This window comes from Erythranthe guttata, chromosome 4, assembly GCF_056151865.1.
Source record: "Erythranthe guttata isolate IM_541 chromosome 4, IM_541, whole genome shotgun sequence".
In the NCBI taxonomy this organism is placed as follows: domain Eukaryota; kingdom Viridiplantae; phylum Streptophyta; class Magnoliopsida; order Lamiales; family Phrymaceae; genus Erythranthe; species Erythranthe guttata.
Genome location: NC_142536.1, coordinates 7,257,959 through 7,266,269, shown reverse-complemented (window position 1 = coordinate 7,266,269; position 8,311 = coordinate 7,257,959). Strand labels below are relative to the sequence as shown.

Below are 8,311 nucleotides of genomic sequence, written 5' to 3'. Positions count from 1 at the left end.
TAAACATTCCACTTAGACACGGCCACGGGCCGGTTCCGGGCCGGTTCAAACCGGTTCACGGTTCATATTTTCCAGAACCGGAACCGGCCCGTAGTATGGACGGTTCAGCGGGCCGGTTCCGGGTCGGCCTGGAAATTTGATTTTTTTTTTTCTTTTGAAATATTTGATGAATAAGTAAATTAAAAGAAGTACTTTTAAATAGAAAATGGAAAAAGAAATAAATGAAAAGTCAATTTAGAAGCACAAGTTTGAAATATTTGATGAATAAGTAAATTATAGCAAATTTGGGGTGTGAGGGTATTTATAGGAAAAATTGGGGGGAAAAAAAATTCAAAAAAAAGTAAATAACGGCCAGTTCACCCGGGCCGGTTCGGGCCGGTTCACTAGCCGTTTTTGCTTTTTTTTTGAATTTTTTTTTTAATCCGGGTGAACCGCGGGGCCGGCTCGGCGGTTCATGGTTCACCATTTCTGAGAACTGGGCCCATCCCGGTTCACGGGTCCGGGCCGGTTCACGGGTCCGGGCCGGTTCGTGTCTAATTCCACTCACATTATTGAATAATAAATTAAATTGTGGACTTGGATTTTAACTTAAACTCTACTTAGATTCGATGGATTAATATATAGTGAAAATCGATCAAATGTAATTAATTTTAATTATTAATATATATTATAAAAGTAAAAAAAAGAAAATTGTATAATAATAAAGTTCACTCCAACTGCTAGCTGCTGCAAATGATGAACAAACCAGAAACAAGAAAATGACAAAACTTGGAAACAGGGTTAGACCAGGAAAATTGTGAGACGAAAAGGAGACTGTAAACATTAAGGGCCCTTTTGCTTTGTAGGAAAAGGCCATATTGATTATTTTGTCCGATGTAATCCTTGCTTAGGTTTCTTGTATTATGGTCCGCTACTGATTCGAGGCCCGGCTACTTGTCCGTCTTTTTCCTGGAATTCCACGATTACGCAATCTCACCCCTGCACTCCAGATTATCTTGTCTCCTATATCTGTTGGATTATTGTGTTTTTTCACTACTGAATTTGTCCTTTGCATAGTGAGCAAATTACAGATTACCTCGATATAAATAACTCTTCATTCACCAGATTTCTCTTTTTTTCTTGCCCTAGGTCGCCGTTTTCTGCTTTTCAATTTGGAAAAGGTACAAATTCAAAATTATCTCCACTCTTTCTTTCTTCTCTTTGTTTAATTATGTGTTGTTATTTATGGGTGATGTTCAGCTGCTCGTAATCGAAGACGGAGTCCCTTGCAGTTGATTGTGTTTTTTGGATATGCTAGTTCAACGGTCGTTGGTCGAAGACGGAGCTGTGGGTTTCAGTGTCAAGCAGTTTTTGTGTATGATCGTCTTCTAAGGTTCGATTCTCCGAAGTCAGTTATATATATTTTTCGACTTTGGATCAACGTTGTTGTGTGACTTGTGGAACGCAGTGTTTTTTCCCCCTCTTGTGTGTGTAATATTTCTAATGGTGTTGTATTGTTTTTTCTCTTTTTCTGGTTTTACTTATGTCAATTTTCAGTCCATTTTTTCAATTTTGTTAATGTTGTTAATTAGTTTTTGTTTCCAATGTGATCGCAGTCTCATTTAACTTCACATGTAATATAATTAAATATTCAATATTCTAAGTACGTGTTTACTGCCATTTAATTTCACATTTAAATATGATTTTTTTGACAACAACAATAATTGGGTTGTTTGGTTTCTCGGATTTTTTGGCACTATGTGAATTTGTGATTTTTTAACCAGTAGGAATCAATTATTTACAGTAGATAGTCTTTTGTTTTCTTCTAAGGATGACATTTCAATTTTTTTTTTAAAACAAATTCAAACTTACAGCTTTCCAATCTTTATGGAAGACAATACGGAAAATGAGGAAGCCATAGTAGTTATAGTTACTCACATATCCGAGCAAATGAAATCGTTGATGTCAATGTATGCTGTATTTGTACAATTAATTACACGTCGCCGCTGTAAGAAACCTCACGGTGGTGTTAGACATTATATTTGAAACTTAAAATACCCGACCAAATACGACATGTGCACAATCTTGTTGGGTGGAATGACACCATATGCCGAAATAATTTAAGAATGAACACCGATACCTTTTCTCGGTTGTGTTACCTCCTCGAAAATGTCGGTGGATTAGTCGCAACTAGGAATGTCGCTATCGTTGAACAAACTGCATTGTTCTTGCATATCTATCACATCACGAAAAAATGTTATAACTCAAACAAATTACAAGAGATCGGGGTACACAATTAGTATTGTATTTTCGAGGGTATTGAATGCACTTCTTAAGCTGCACAACGTCATGCTTGTCACTCCTGTACCGGTGGAATAGGATTGCGACCGTCCACGTTGGAAGTACTTCAAGATATATATTCAAAACGGTACGAATTTCTATCATTAATACATTTTTTTGGTAGTTATAATCAGTTATGTCTATTATCTCGTAGGGTTGTTTAGGTTCCTTAGATGGCTCGTTACCACTAGTTGAAAAACCAAGGTACAGAAATCGAAAGGGCGATGTTTCTGTTAATGTTCTTGCCGTATGCGACGTAAATATGAATTTTGTATACGTGTTAACCGGTCGGGAAGGATCCGCCGCCAATAGTAGAATCCTACGCGATGCCATTACTCGACAAAATGGTCTTCTCATTCCGAAGGGTAGGCAATATTTATTTAAAATATCTTATCAATTAAATAATAAATAGTATTACTTAACCGTTCAAGTATCTTTGAAATCCATTCTATCCAGGTCATTACTACTTGGCCGATAATGGGTATACCAACAGAAATGGATTTCTTGCACCATATAGAAATACGAGGTACCATCTCCAAGACTTCGGTGATGGTACGAATGTGGTACGTGACCATGAAGAATATCTTAACTTGAAGCACGCAAAGGCACGTAATGCTATAGAGAGAGCATTTGGGATACTTAAGTTGAGGTAGGGAATTCTAAGAAGTCCGTCATATTACCCGATAAAGATTCAAAATCGAATCATCATAGTTTGTTGCTTACTACATAACTTTATTCGTACCATGATCGACCATGATTCCGAAGAAGGCGTGGTATCGCGGTCACCTGTGCTCAGCAGCCTGCTTCACACCCTTTTACCTCATGCTTCTCTTGCGTGCGACCCGCTCCTTCTGCCACCGCTGCAAATTATATTGAACCGCCATCGAAATCTTGTATTTGTCTCCCTATCCGTTCAATTTACATTCTCCTTCTTATTTGCACATTTTTTCTTCCTGCAATTTTACCCATTTTGTTTTTGTTTCAAGAATTTATTACACCAATTGATCATAGCAACTACATTGAGACAGTCGAGATATTCGATGAATGGACTACGGGGAGGGACACATTAGCAATTAGTATGTACAATGACTACTTAGGGGAGAATTAGGCATTTATGTAGAAATTTGGAAATCAATTATTATGATCCGATGACTTCCAATGTTAGGTGTTTTATTTTTAGGTGCTTTACTATGGTCCTTAGACGGTGTTAAGTGCTTTATTTTTCATTGTTTATTTCGAAACTTAAAAGTTAGCTTCTCAATTGTTATTGTGCTTATGTTATTCTTATGCAATATTTTATATTACAATGAATACGGCTGCCACTACTGGGACAAATGTTGTGTTGCCCTTTTTTTATTTCTTCAATAATTCTTATACTAATTATTTATTGTGTACTATGTTAGTGCAATATTTTATTATCTAAAGCTTCGATATTAAACGTTTTTATGCATCAGTATGTCGACATCAGTGTCTTAGCAAACGAATGGCAGGGGAAAAAGCAAATCGACGGGGATAACACGACGTAGTTGGACATCTATAGAAGAAAATGCACTGCTCGTAGGCCTTAAGTACATTGTAGTTCGAGGCTGAAAGTGTGACAACGGTTTTAAAACAGGTTATCTAGGGTTGCTTGAACAACACATGGTGCAAAATTTCCCAGGCACTGACCTTAAAGGAACACCGTATATAGCGTCAAAACTTCACGTATGGAAGAAGTCTTACGGAGCAATATGTACCATGTTGACTCGGTCAGGTTTTGGTTGGAACGACAATGCAAACACAATTGAGGATTCATTATGGGATGAATACCTGAAGGTACTATTTTTTTTTCTTGCCTATTCCATTTCCTTACCAATTACAGTGGATCAGGCGTGCTAATATTTAACACACCATTGTTATATACGGACAGTATGATCCTTCTACTCGCACAATGCGCAACAAATCTTTTCCCTTGTACAAGGATTGGCAAACACATTTTGAAAGATCGAGCCACGGGAGAAAATGCCGAGGCACTTGCCGATGCTATGAATGACCTAAATAACCAACACAATGTGACAAACGAAGTATCGGGTAGGGCAGATCATGAACCTAGAGGACCCCGTCTTACCCCTGAAGTAGAATCTGATTACATATCTTCCATGTACGGTGAGGGCACATCGGCATTCGATCAAAATAGGGGTAAGAAGAAGATTCATAAACGTCGTCGGAATCACGATGATGTTGATGGTCTTTTTGTCCAGGCAATGACCGACATGACTAAGTCATTTGCCGAAGCTAAGACGAGCTTAGGGGAATTAGCACAACGAATTGGATTCGCACAAGACAACTCTCTGGACCGCAAACAAGTGATGGAATCACTGTCTCAAATGTTTGATTTAACGGTTGGGGATAAAATCAAGGTTGCTAAGGTCGTGTCCAATAATCCTTTATATATCGATGCAAGGTCCTATCTTAGAAGTGCAATTTGATCATACATTATCAATTTACCAACTGTTAGTAAATGTTATTTCATTACGAAATGTACTTTAATATTTCAAGAATCATGTCAATAAAAATTTTGATACGATTTTTTTAATGCAGGCTATGACGTGGTGCTCAAATCCATCGGGATGGCCCGTAGAATTTGACGATTTCTTAATGGCACACTTGGATCGATTTACGATACCATTCGACTCCTTGGCCAACGAAAGCCTCTTTGACTCCATCATCAACTGGGTTGGCATTTCAATAAGAAGCTTTTACGCATTGGATATCACCAACGATGAGGTGAAAGTACGATTGCAAATTATCCGCACCCAATTTGTTGAATTCGTTACATTCATCAACCTGCCCGGTGTGATATTAAACCGGTCAACCAAGGCTGTATCGATAGACAAGAATGTTGCTTGGGCTTTCGAGGATATGGTATTGATATATCTCTATTACGAACATGAATAAGTTATGTTTTTAATTACTAAAAAATATGTTTATTTGTAGCCACATGTATACGGCATACCGTTGCGACGTCACTTTAGGGCTAATGGATTCCCATACTATGACACATTTCATGATGTTTTTATTATGAAGATGGCAGCTCCGATTGAGATAGACGGAAACAATGTGTGCACGGATTGCAACCCGATTATGGAAGGCGATTACCTTAGCTCTACCAACCGAGTCCGATGATTTTTCCGATGAATCATCAGATGAACTCTCGGTGAACGGATCTGTCGAATTGGATGGTTCTTCAGATATCACAGACGGTTGAAGAACGTGCATGTGATGTTGCAACGCAAACTCCACAAGCTTTTCAAGCAACGGTGTAATATTATGTTATTTAGTCATGTTTGTTTGTTATGTAATTTTGTTCAATCATTCCTTCGTGATGTATGATATGTGGAATAGTTTGGAAAATAAAAAATCCCGTTAGGGTTTGTAATATATATAACCAGTCCTTATGTAAAATATTAAATAGTATAATTAAGTTTGTATGTTTAAATTTGTTATGTTGTCGGACATCACTAATAACTTAAACAATTAAAATACAAAATGTGTGTGGTTGGATAAAAATTCACCAATAACTTAAATAATTAAAATACAAAATGTGTGGGGTTGGAAAAAAATTCACCAATAGCTTAAACAATCAAAATACAAAATATGTGGGGTTGGAAAAAAAATCACCAATAACTTAAACAATTAAACTACAAAATGTGTGGGGTTGGAAAAAAAATTATTTTATTAAATGGAGGCCATGCGAAGTAGTAAATATTATGTACATCTACACTACATACGAAAAAGGGAAAAAATAAAATAATAAATAATAAAAAAAAACATATATCATACACTATTACCCAGTATATAATTGCATTTCCAAAGTATTCATTTAATCAAATCCAATGCAGAATGATATCTACACAACTCAGTGAAATTTTTCTTTATTAAAGTAGCTTTTCAATTGAAACAACCCTTCACAAAAAATAAAAGCTGCCAAAATAAATACATGCATTAAGAATTCTATGGTTCTATATTTGTTGGTTGCATAGGGTTTCGAAGAAAGAAAAAACAATCAAACAACCCTAATAGGTCAGAATTGGTGGTGGTCAAGTAAATGAGGTTGGTGCCTTGTAATAAATATTGCAATAAATTCATACCATTTCCACTACCACACTCAATGTTAAAGGAGAAGAAGAGTTGCAGATGTACTACATTAACCCCCTCCCCCTCCATTGAACCGTCAAATCTGTTAAATGCACTGTTATTAATAACAATTAAGTGCCTTTCTCTGATTGTGATTATATCTACATAAAAACAAATGTAAATGACCGTACACATGGATGAATGTCATCATGCAGAAAAACCAATACATTCATAAAAATAGATTTTTTTTTAATTTCCAAAGTTACCGATTATATCTCTATTTTATCAAGCCAACAATGGAGAATATATACGGGGAAGAAAACTCTCTTCATTAAGTCGATTTTACTACTTTCAACAACGTACTCTATTTCTAAAACCCTAGCTTTTATTCTTAATAATTTTATCTAAACTGAATGTTGTATGTTGATGCTTATATAGTAATTGCAGATTCCTATTATGGTGAAGACAAGAAATCAACGTGTAACAGTGATGTTCAATGGCGATGATTGGCCAGCTGAGTATGACGATTTCATGATGGCGAACTTAGATTACATCTCTTCGCCTTTTGACACACTTGCTGACGGTGCATTGATGAACTCGGCACTCAAAGTTGTGGCCGCCGAGATGCGTAGAACTTACGGTCGGGTTTTCACAAATGAGGAGATTAAGCGTCGCACTCAAATAATACGTAATCGTTATCGAGCTTTCGTTGATTTTCTACACTTGCCGGGAGTCTCGTATAACCAAAGAACCAACCGGGTGACTCTTGACACATTGTTCGATGATCTCCTCAGCCACCGGGTACAATTTAAATTCTATTTACATAACAACGCTTTGGATGAAATAAGTATTTAATAAAAAAAACAATTCACTATTTATAATGTTTGTAATGCAGAAGAAACCTCGAAAACAACTCATGAACAACTACTTTCGGGCAAATGGTTTTCCGTACTTCGACACTTGTGAGCTCATATTTGATGAGAAGGAGCCGGCCCAACTGATTTCAGTGGAGGACAAGGAAACCATGTCTTAGATCCTATACTCGTTGATGCGGGGTACTTGTCTGATGATACTTCCACCGACGAGTCGTATAACGATGAGCAATTTGTGTACCATAATTTCATAGCCAATCAGTTCCCCAATGAGAATCCCCGGGAGGTTGATTGGGACGCCGCCACGGCTCAGTGGGATGCTCCTAACGAACCTAATGATGTTGTTGTCGGGGATGATGCCGTTCACAATGAAAATGATAGGGAGCCGGAGGAGGGTGCTATGTTGGGGTCCGACGCTGAATCAGATATCACCCAAGTTTGAGTATCTATGTGTGCTGTGTTGTTAATCGAAGTTTGGGTTGGGTTATGGGATATTACTGTTTAAAACCTATGTAATCTACATTTCATTATTATTTGTGTTGTTCATGTTTTTTAAGTGGTTTTCGGGTTTCAATTTGTGAGTTTAGTGTGTCCTAGTTATTATTAAGTATGGTAATAGATGTGGTAATTTTGCTTGTTTTTCAAACAATTGGGATTGAAATGTACCACTAGTAGTTATTGACTTTAAGTTAATATGCAATTGTCTTCGTGCAACTTTTTTTTGCCACAGTTCATCTGCTATATGCAATGTATGTTTGGAATGATGATCTTTATGACTATTTATGGTCTATTACTGACCGTAATAAACATAAGAAAAATAGTAATAGTAAACATAATAATAAGTGATCGAATCAACAATAATAAAAATAATAAAAACAACAATACTGATTTTTGTAATAATAATAATAAAAACATAAGTGATAATAATAATGTTAATAGTAATAATATTGATAATACTAATTATTATTATAATAATGGTAACAATAATAATAATAATAAAAATA

The 8,311-nt window shown here is 36.3% G+C and overlaps 1 long non-coding RNA gene across 1 annotated transcript; it reads left to right on the top strand.

Moving 5' to 3' along the window:
* Window positions 1-818: 818 nt before the first annotated feature.
* Window positions 819-8,044, top strand: LOC148771030 (uncharacterized). Its single transcript, XR_016031018.1, has 5 exons — window positions 819-1,160; window positions 1,240-1,372; window positions 1,854-2,133; window positions 7,169-7,236; window positions 7,331-8,044. It is a non-coding gene; the product is annotated as an uncharacterized LOC148771030 (long non-coding RNA).
* Window positions 8,045-8,311: the final 267 nt, after the last annotated feature.